This window comes from Heterodontus francisci, chromosome 21 (assembly GCF_036365525.1).
Source record: "Heterodontus francisci isolate sHetFra1 chromosome 21, sHetFra1.hap1, whole genome shotgun sequence".
NCBI classification, from domain to species: Eukaryota; Metazoa; Chordata; class Chondrichthyes; order Heterodontiformes; family Heterodontidae; genus Heterodontus; species Heterodontus francisci.
This window is the reverse complement of record NC_090391.1, coordinates 66,495,755-66,504,597: the sequence shown is the minus strand read 5'-3', so window position 1 is coordinate 66,504,597 and position 8,843 is coordinate 66,495,755.

Below are 8,843 nucleotides of genomic sequence, written 5' to 3'. Positions count from 1 at the left end.
TTACCAATTAGAAAAAATACACTAATAATTATGATCAGTTGCTGCAGAAACAAAGTGTTCTTGAACGTGTCCATGTGTTATAGTTGAAAAACCATGACGGCAGCGCATGTTTCCTCACTAGTCCTGAATTGGTTTTCAAACATGTGCAAGAAAATACTTTGCAGCCAGAAATTAGAGCACTTACACGGTGGAGTCGCCTTTGCATTGAAAGAACCAGACCGAAAACTGAGGTTGGCAGAGGGGTAACATAGGGGAGCTTCACATTTCAGCGAAGCCACGCTTCCCATTCTCCTCCAGGCTGTGTGGGCAAAGAATGTGGTCATTTTCAGCAGCGACATTAAGAAGAGGCCCTCCGCCTGAACAAGGCAGCATGGCCGGAGATGGCAGAGGAGGTGGGTAAATGTGGGGGCGTCCAGCAACAAATAGTCTGATGCCGGAAGAGGATGAACGATAATTCCCCCAGCCATCCGGGACCATGCAGGCCTCGTGCGCACAGAGGACAACTGCCAAAGTCATCCACAGCCAAAGGGCAACCAGAGCAGCAGCCTTCCTAGGGCAGAGGTTGCATCCAGAAGGGGCCTTCACAAACATTCACAGAGAACACACTGACACCAATGGGAATGCATGGGTGTCACAGCAATGTAAATATGTCTTTCACTTAAGGTTCCTCATCAACATGTGTGCAGCTTTCTCTGTGTGAACGATGCGTGTCAGCGTGCAGAACCAATGGCATATCCCATTGCACCATTGGCCCCTCAGGAAAGCCAACGTATGCATTAACATCATTGCCATGCCACCATTACTGATGAGCGTTTCCATAGATGCAGTGACATGGACGTTGGCGCTGACTCTCACTGATGTCAGGAGTCATATCTGCAAGGGATAGAACAAGAAGCCACTTCTCCATCTGTGCCTATTCAGTGAACCGCAGTGGCAGCTGGGACTGGCACATATGGATCCACTGGAGAAGCGGATCACACAATCAAGGATGAGGCATAACCATTTCCATGTGATCAATAAAGTTGTTTCCTTCACTTAATCGGAGGTTTCTAATCGGGGCAGGGATTGTTGTTGACGGGTATATCAGGTGCTTTGATAGAACAACCATGTGGCGTGGAATGGCATTTCCCATCTTTGCTCTTATTAAGATTCGCAGAGCATGACGACATGAAGTTCCCATCAGCTGCATCGACTGCACCCACCAGCCAGGTAACTTTTACACTCCTGCCAGTTCTGGTATCCTCTCCACACAGAGTGTGACTAGAGTGCCATAGCTACTTCACACACACAAACATAAAATGGCGCAGAGTGGACACCTTTCATAGAGGGAGGGTACACAATAGCTCCCTTAATGCCGACAGAACTTTTAAACATTAATTTTCCTGAAATGCCCCACCTCCCTTCAAGTATGCAGAGCTTTTCCCCTTGTGATCCCCTTCCCACCTCCCATTAAGCATGCAGAACGTTTCCCCTTGTAATTCCCCTCCACCTCCATTCAAGTGTCCAAAGATTTTCTGCCTGTAATTTGGGTGCTGCCACTGAGCGGCGGGGTGGGGTTTGGGGGGGGGGGGCGGGTAGCTGGACCGAGGTCCCGTCACCGCCGGTAATATGCAGTGAGGCCTTCTCCTCGTCGTCGGTCAGGCAGGACCTCTCCTTTAGGTATTTTACGGGCCTCCCCACCAAGATCCACCATGTAAAATGGAGCCCAGGGAGTTGAATTTAAAGGAGCCAGAGGGGTTCACGACGCTGGGCTGAAAATATGAGATGAACACCGTCTTGGCACTTCAGAGCCCGCACCTGCTGCAAATAAGTGGCGCTCTGGTAAGTAACTGCCCGGCGCCGTGGTCCACATGTATTTAAGGATGGGGATCCCGCCTGCCACAGGTGCTGAGCAATCAGAGGGCCAGCAGCTCAGTAGTATCAGCAACACCACTGGGAGCAGTAGAATGTTAGTACTACACCAGACCTGGGACCAGGGCCATGACTGGAGACCCGAACGCAAGGTCTGTGTAGTTAGGACACCGGACCCTGTCCGCGAATGGGGTCACTGTTAGTTATTCACCAGGCCTGGCACCAGGACCATCTCTGGCCAATGCCAAGCAGAACTCTACCGAGAGTAGAGTTCACAGATCGGCTCCATGTGTTCTTGTGTTCTCGACCTGTATGCAAACTTTCATATGGTTTTCTACCATTCCCCTCCAACATCTTTCCACTATTATGCAGCTGGGTGGGACTGCTCTCACCTAGTTCCACTTTATCTACCTAATTATAGCCAGAGAATCAGTATCAATGGCTTCTCTTCCTGCTCCCACACCATTACCTTTGCTGTCTCCCAAGGATCGCCTTCTATTTCCCTACTGCATGCTGCTCGTCAGTGATATCATCCAAAGCCACAGCATTAGTTATCACATGTATGCTGACGACACTCTGCTCTACCTCATCACCACTTCTCTTTATTCCTCAATTGTTGTTAAATTATCAGACTGATTTTCTGACATCAAGTACTGGATGAGTAGAAATTTCCTGCAATTAAATATTGGGAAGATAGAAGCCATTGATTTTGGTCCCTCCTGAAACTCTGTTCCCTCATCACCGACTCCATTCCTTTCCCTGGCAGTAGTCTGAATTTAAGCCCGACTAATCGCAAGCTTAGTGCTTCATTTGACTCCAGGATGAGCTCCTGATCTCATATTGGTGCCATCACCAAGATTGCCTATTTCTACTCTGTAACATTACCGGGCTTGGCACCTGTCTCATCTCATCTGCTGCTGAAACCCTCATCTATGCCTTCGTTACTTTAGACTTGTCTATTACAATGCAGTCACGCACGTTAAACACATCCTACTGTCCATGAACCTAAGGTCATCCAAATCTTTGTTACCTGTGTCTTAACTCGCACCAAGTCCTATTTCCCTATTATCCATACGCTTGTTGACCTACATTAGCTCCTGGTCAAGCCACATATTGATTCCAAAATTATCATCCTTGCTTTTAAATGCCCCGATGGCCTTTGCTGTCCTGTTGTTGTCTTTATCAGCGGAGATGTAATGATTAATACCTCGCTCAAAATCTACTGAACCTCACTTGTGACGACGGGATATGAACACCATGTCTTCTGTTATCACAGTTTCAGAGAATCATGCAACACAGGAAGAAGCCATTCCACCCAACATGTCTGTGGTGGCTCTTTAAGAAAGATATACAATTAATCCCTCCATACCGATCTTTCAACTCGCGCTGCAAATCTCACCGCACCCCCTCCCCAACCACAGCTGCCACATCCCCACATTGGCCCCCATCACTGTCTGCCAGCATTTCTCCAACTCTATTTTGAAAGTTGCTATTAAATCTGCTTCCAACAGCGTTTCAGACTGCGAATTCCAGTTTCTATCAGCTCGCTCGCTTTCTTGCCCTGGTTCTCATAATTCACCTGAAAATTGGCTCGTGTGGTTAGCAACACTTCTTCCAGTGAAACCAGATTCTACTTCTTTAATCTGTCTCTATCAACACCTCTATTAATTCTCCCATTTACCATGTATTTTCTAAGCCAAACACTCCCAGCTTCTCCTGAGAAAAGCCTCATCCCTGATAACATCATAGCAAAACGCCTCGCCCCCCACTTCAAGGCTTTCACGTGCTTCCAAATGTGTGGAACCCAAAAATCGATTACAATAATCCAGCCGAGGCCTACCAGTGAAATGTTCACATAACATCCATGTTTTTTTACTGTGAGACTTTATTTATAATGTCAAATATCCAATCTGCCTTTTTAACAGGCTTATTAACGTGTCCTGTCACCGTCAAAGACCTGTAATTAAACATCTGCTCTGTTCCTGCACCTCCTTTAAAACTGTACTATTTAGTTTATGTTGCCTCTCCTCATTTACCCTCCCAAATGACCTTCACGTTTCTCCACACTATATTTCCTCTGCCAAGTGCCTGCTCATTTCATCCGTATCTGTCTCCCTGAAGCTTGCTGCTGTGCTCCTGACTGTCTATATTTGGAGCTCTATGTTATCTTCAAACCTTGAAAGTTTGTCCAGTGTGAGGTATGGTGAGACTGTTTATGTCCTGGGCTGCTTCAATTACAGTGAAGGCCTGTGAGGAACCCTATAAATACTTAGCAGACAAGTCTCTGACAAACAAGTCCTCAACAGTAGAACAGCCGGAGGATGATGTGCCTTCTGAAATATCTCAATGGCTGCTCTAGCAGACGAATGCTGAAGCACAAAGTATCCCCCCCCCACCCCGCCCCGCGCCCCCCCCAATTGTCTTGGTTTCATTGTCATTGGATCAAGATGTAGTTCTGTCCAGATACGTGCGGAAGCTGGTGTGCAAGTGTTTCTCCACGTTAAAAGATGTCATGCACAGACGTCTGGCTTTCCGAGTACATCCTCCAAGCCCTTCGACGACCAGCAAATTGCAACAGGAGCAGGATGTAGTCATGGTCTGGCACAGTGGTGGTAATTAAAAAATGGTGGTCTGGTATTTGGATGAGGCCGGGCTGCCTTTTAACAGCTCTAACTGTGACTGAAAAGCCATGTTTCGGATCCAATCTGTTCATCCCTTATTGAGGAGGGGGCTAGGAAAGGTATCCTAAACATAGTGCGTCTCACCTTTCCCGAATGGATAGCTGCATCCACAGTGATCACTGTCTACGGAAACACACAAAAGGCATAAGTAGTAAAGCTTAGGACCTGGAACATCAGGACCCTAATGAACTCATCCGTGAGTGATCGCCCGCGCATCACACTGTGTTTGTCGCCTGAGAACTCCGGTGATATGACATTGACATTTGCACTCTGAGTGAGACCCAGTGAGCTGGAAAGGGGCCGTAAAAGGAACACCGAGGTGATGATACTTTCTCAAGGAAAGGAAAATACGAAGAAGAGAACCAAATTCACGGAGATGGATTTGTCATCAAGAATGAACTTTTCAAACAGCTTTATAGTCTCCCTCTTGGAAGCAATCAAGGCCTCATGGCTCGTTGTCTAATGACAACCACTACACCACCTTCATCAGTGTTATCCGTTAATTCGTTAATGAGCTATAAGAATTTGTTTATCACACATTCACAGAAATGTTACAGCACAGGAGGAGACCATGCGGCCCATCTTGTCCATACCAGCTCTCTGCAAAAGCCACTCACTTAGTCCCACTCATCTGCCTTTTACATGTAGCCCTGTATATTTTTCTCTTGATAATTCTCGAATTCCCTTTAGAAAGCCATGATTGAATCTGCCTCCACCACAGTCTCAGGCAGTAAAACCATATCTTTACAGCTCACTGCCTTAAAAAGTTTGCCCTCATGTCACTATTGCATTTTGTGTCAATCACCAAATATCCACTCCCTCCTGTTCTCAATATTTCCAAGAAAGGAACAATTTCTCCCGATCGAGTTTGACCAGAAAACTCGTGATTTGCAACAGCTCTATCAAATCACCTCTCAACTTTCTCTTCTCTTAGGAGAACAGCCCCAACTTCTCCAAAATATCCCCAGAACTGAAGTATCTCATTCCTGGAATTTTTCTCGTGAATCTATACTGTACTTGCTCTAATGCCTTAACTTCCTTCCTAAAGTGAAGTGACCAGAACTCGCCACAATGCTCCAACTGAGAGTGAACCAGTGTTTTCTACAGATTTATCATAACCTCCTTCCGATTGCCTTCTATGCCCGTACTTACAAAGTCCAGGATCCTAAATGATTTACCAAATGCTGTCTCAACCTGCCCTGTCACCTTCAATGATTTATCCACATATATCCCCGGGATTCTGTGCCCTTGCACTCCCTTTAAAATGTTATCCTTAATGTACCTCTCCTCTTTCTTTCTACCGAAGTGAATCATTTCAAATTTTCTGCTAGTAATTTCAGTTGGCATGTTTCTGTCCACGCCACCGAAAGGTCTATGTCCTCTTGAATGTTATCACTATTCTTCGCAGGAGTGATATTAGGTTCGCAGGAGTGATCTGAGATGAAAGTCTGTTTACAGGAGGGATATTAGAGGGGACTCTGTTCACAGGAGGAGTGTTAGATACGAGTCTGTTCACAGATGGTGCAGTAGATGAGGTCTATTCACAGGAGGGGTAATAGATGGGGGACAGTTCGCAGGAGTGGTATTAGATGGGAGACTTTTCACAGGAGGTGTATTAGAGGGGAGTCTGTTCACAGGAGGTGTATTGGATGGAAGTCTGTTCACAGCAGGGGTACTAGATGGGGGTCTGTTGACAGGAGGGGTATTAGAGGTGTGCCTGATCACAGGAGGGTTATTATAGGTTGGTCTGTTCACAGGAGGTGCATTATAAGGGAATCAGTTTGCAGGAGTGATATTAGATGAAAGTCTGTTCACAGGAGGGGGATTAGAGGGCACTCTGTTCACAGGAGCGGTGTTAGATGCGAGTCTCTTCACAGGTGGTGCAGTAGATGAGGTCTATTCACTGGAAGGGTATTAGATGGGGAACTGTTCGCAGGAGAGGTATTAGAGGGGAATCTGTTCACAGGAGGGGTATTTGACGAGTGTCTGTTCGCAAGAGGGATATTAGACGGGAGTCAGTTCACAGGAGGGATAATATGCGGGGGACTGCTCTTAGGAGGAGTATTAGAAGGGGATCTGTTCACAGCAGGGGCATTTGATGGGGGTGTGTTCGCAGGAGTGATATTAGATGGCAGTCTATTCACAGGAGGTGTATTAGAGGGGAGTCTGTTCACAGGCGGTGTATTAGATGGGGGTCTGTTCACATGAGGGGTATTAGATGGGGCTCTGTTCACATGAGGGGTTTTAGATGGGAGTCTGTTCACAGGAGGGGTATTAGAAGGTTTTATTTTCGCAGGAGGGGTATTAGAGGGGAGTCCATTCACAGGAGGGTTATTAAATGGGTGTCTGTTCACAGGAGGGGTATTAGATGAGGGTCTCATCGCAGGAAGGTTATTAGAAGGGGGTCTGTCGGCAGGAGGGGTGTTCGATGAACGTCTATTCACACGAGGGGAATTAGAGGGGGGGTCTGTTCACAGGAGGGATATTAGATGAGTGTCTGTTCACAGGATGGGTATTGGAGGGGAGTCTGTTCACAGGAGTGATATTATATGCATGTCTGTTCACAGGAGGTGTATTAGATGGGGGCCTGTGCACAGGTGGGGTACTGGATGGGTGTCTGTTCGCAAGAGAGATATTAGATGGGAGTCAGTTCACTGGAGGGGTAATATGTGGGGGTCTGTTCATAGGAGGGGTATTAGATGGGGATATGTTCACAGCAGGGATATTTGGTGCGTGCTTGGTCGCAGGAGGTGTATTAGATACGGGTCTGTTCACAGGAGGGGTATTAGATGGGTGCATGTTCGCAGCAGGGGTATTAGATGGGGTCAGTTCGCAGGAGGGGTATTAGAGAAGAGTCTGTTCACAGGAAGTGTATTAGTGGGGGGTCTGTTCACAGGAGGGGTATTAGATGGGAGTCTGTTCACAGGAGGGGGATTAGAGGGCAGTCAGTTCACAGGAGGGGTATTAGATGGGAGTATGTTCACAGGAGGGGTATTAGAGGGCAGTCAGTTCACGGGAGGGGTATTAGATGGGAGTATGTACACAGGAGGGGTATTAGAGGAAATTCTATTCACAGGTGGTGTATTAGATGGGAGTCTGTTCACAAGAGGGGTATTAGATGAGGATCTGTTCGCAGGAGCGTTATTAGATGGGAGTCTTTTCACAGGAGGGGATCAGATGGGACTCTGTTCACAGGAGGGGTTTTAGATGGAGGTCTCATCAGAGGAAGGTTACTAGATGGGGGTCTGTCTGCAGGAGGGGTATTAGATGAGAGTCTGTTCACAGGAGGGGTATTTGATGGGTTTCTGTTCGCAAGAGGGATATTAGACGGGAGTCAGTTCACAGGAAGGATAATATGCGGGGGACTGTTCTTAGGAGGAGTATGAGAAGGTGGTCTGTTCACAGTAGGGTGTATTTGATGGGGGTGTGTTCGCATGAGTGGTATTAGATGGCAGTCTATTCACAAGAGGTGTATTAGAGGGGAGTCTGTTAACAGGTGGTGTATTAGATGGGGGTCTGTTCACATGAGGGGTATTAGATGGGGCTCTGTTCACATGAGGGGTTTTAGATGGGAGTCTGTTCACAGGAGGGGCATTAGAAGGTTTTCTTTTCGCAGGAGGGGTATTGGAGGGGAGCCCATTCACAGGAGGGTTATTAAATGGGTGTCTGTTCACAGGAGGGGTATTAGATGGGGGTCTCATCGCAGGAAGGTTATTCGATGGGGGTCTGTTGGCAGGAGGGGTGTTAGATGAGCGTCTATTCACAGGAGGGGAATTAGAGCGGTGTCTGTTAACAGGCGGGATATTATTTGCATGTCTGTTCACAGGAGGTGCATTAGATGGGGGCCTGTTCACAGGTGGTGGACTTGATGGGTGTCTGTTCGCAAGAGAGATATTAGATGGGAGTCAGTTCACAGGAGGGGTAACATGTGGGGGTCTGTTCATAGGAGGAGTATCGGATACGGGTCTGTTCACAGCAAGGTTTCTTGATGCGTGCCTGTTCGCAGGAGGGGTATTAGATGTGGTCAGTTCGCAGGAGGGGTATTAGATGGGAGTCTGTTCACAGGAGGGGTATTAGAGGGCAGTCAGTTCACAGGTGGTGTATTAGATGGGAGTCTGTTCACAAGAGGGGTATTAGATGAGGATTTGTTCGCAGGAGCGTTATTAGATGGGAGTCTGTTCACAGGAGGGGATTAGATGGGACTCTGTTCACAGGAGGGGTATTAGATGGGACTCTGTTCACAGGAGGGGTATTAGATGAGAGTCTGTTCACAGGAGAGGTATGTGATGGGTGTCTGTTCGCAAGAGGGAT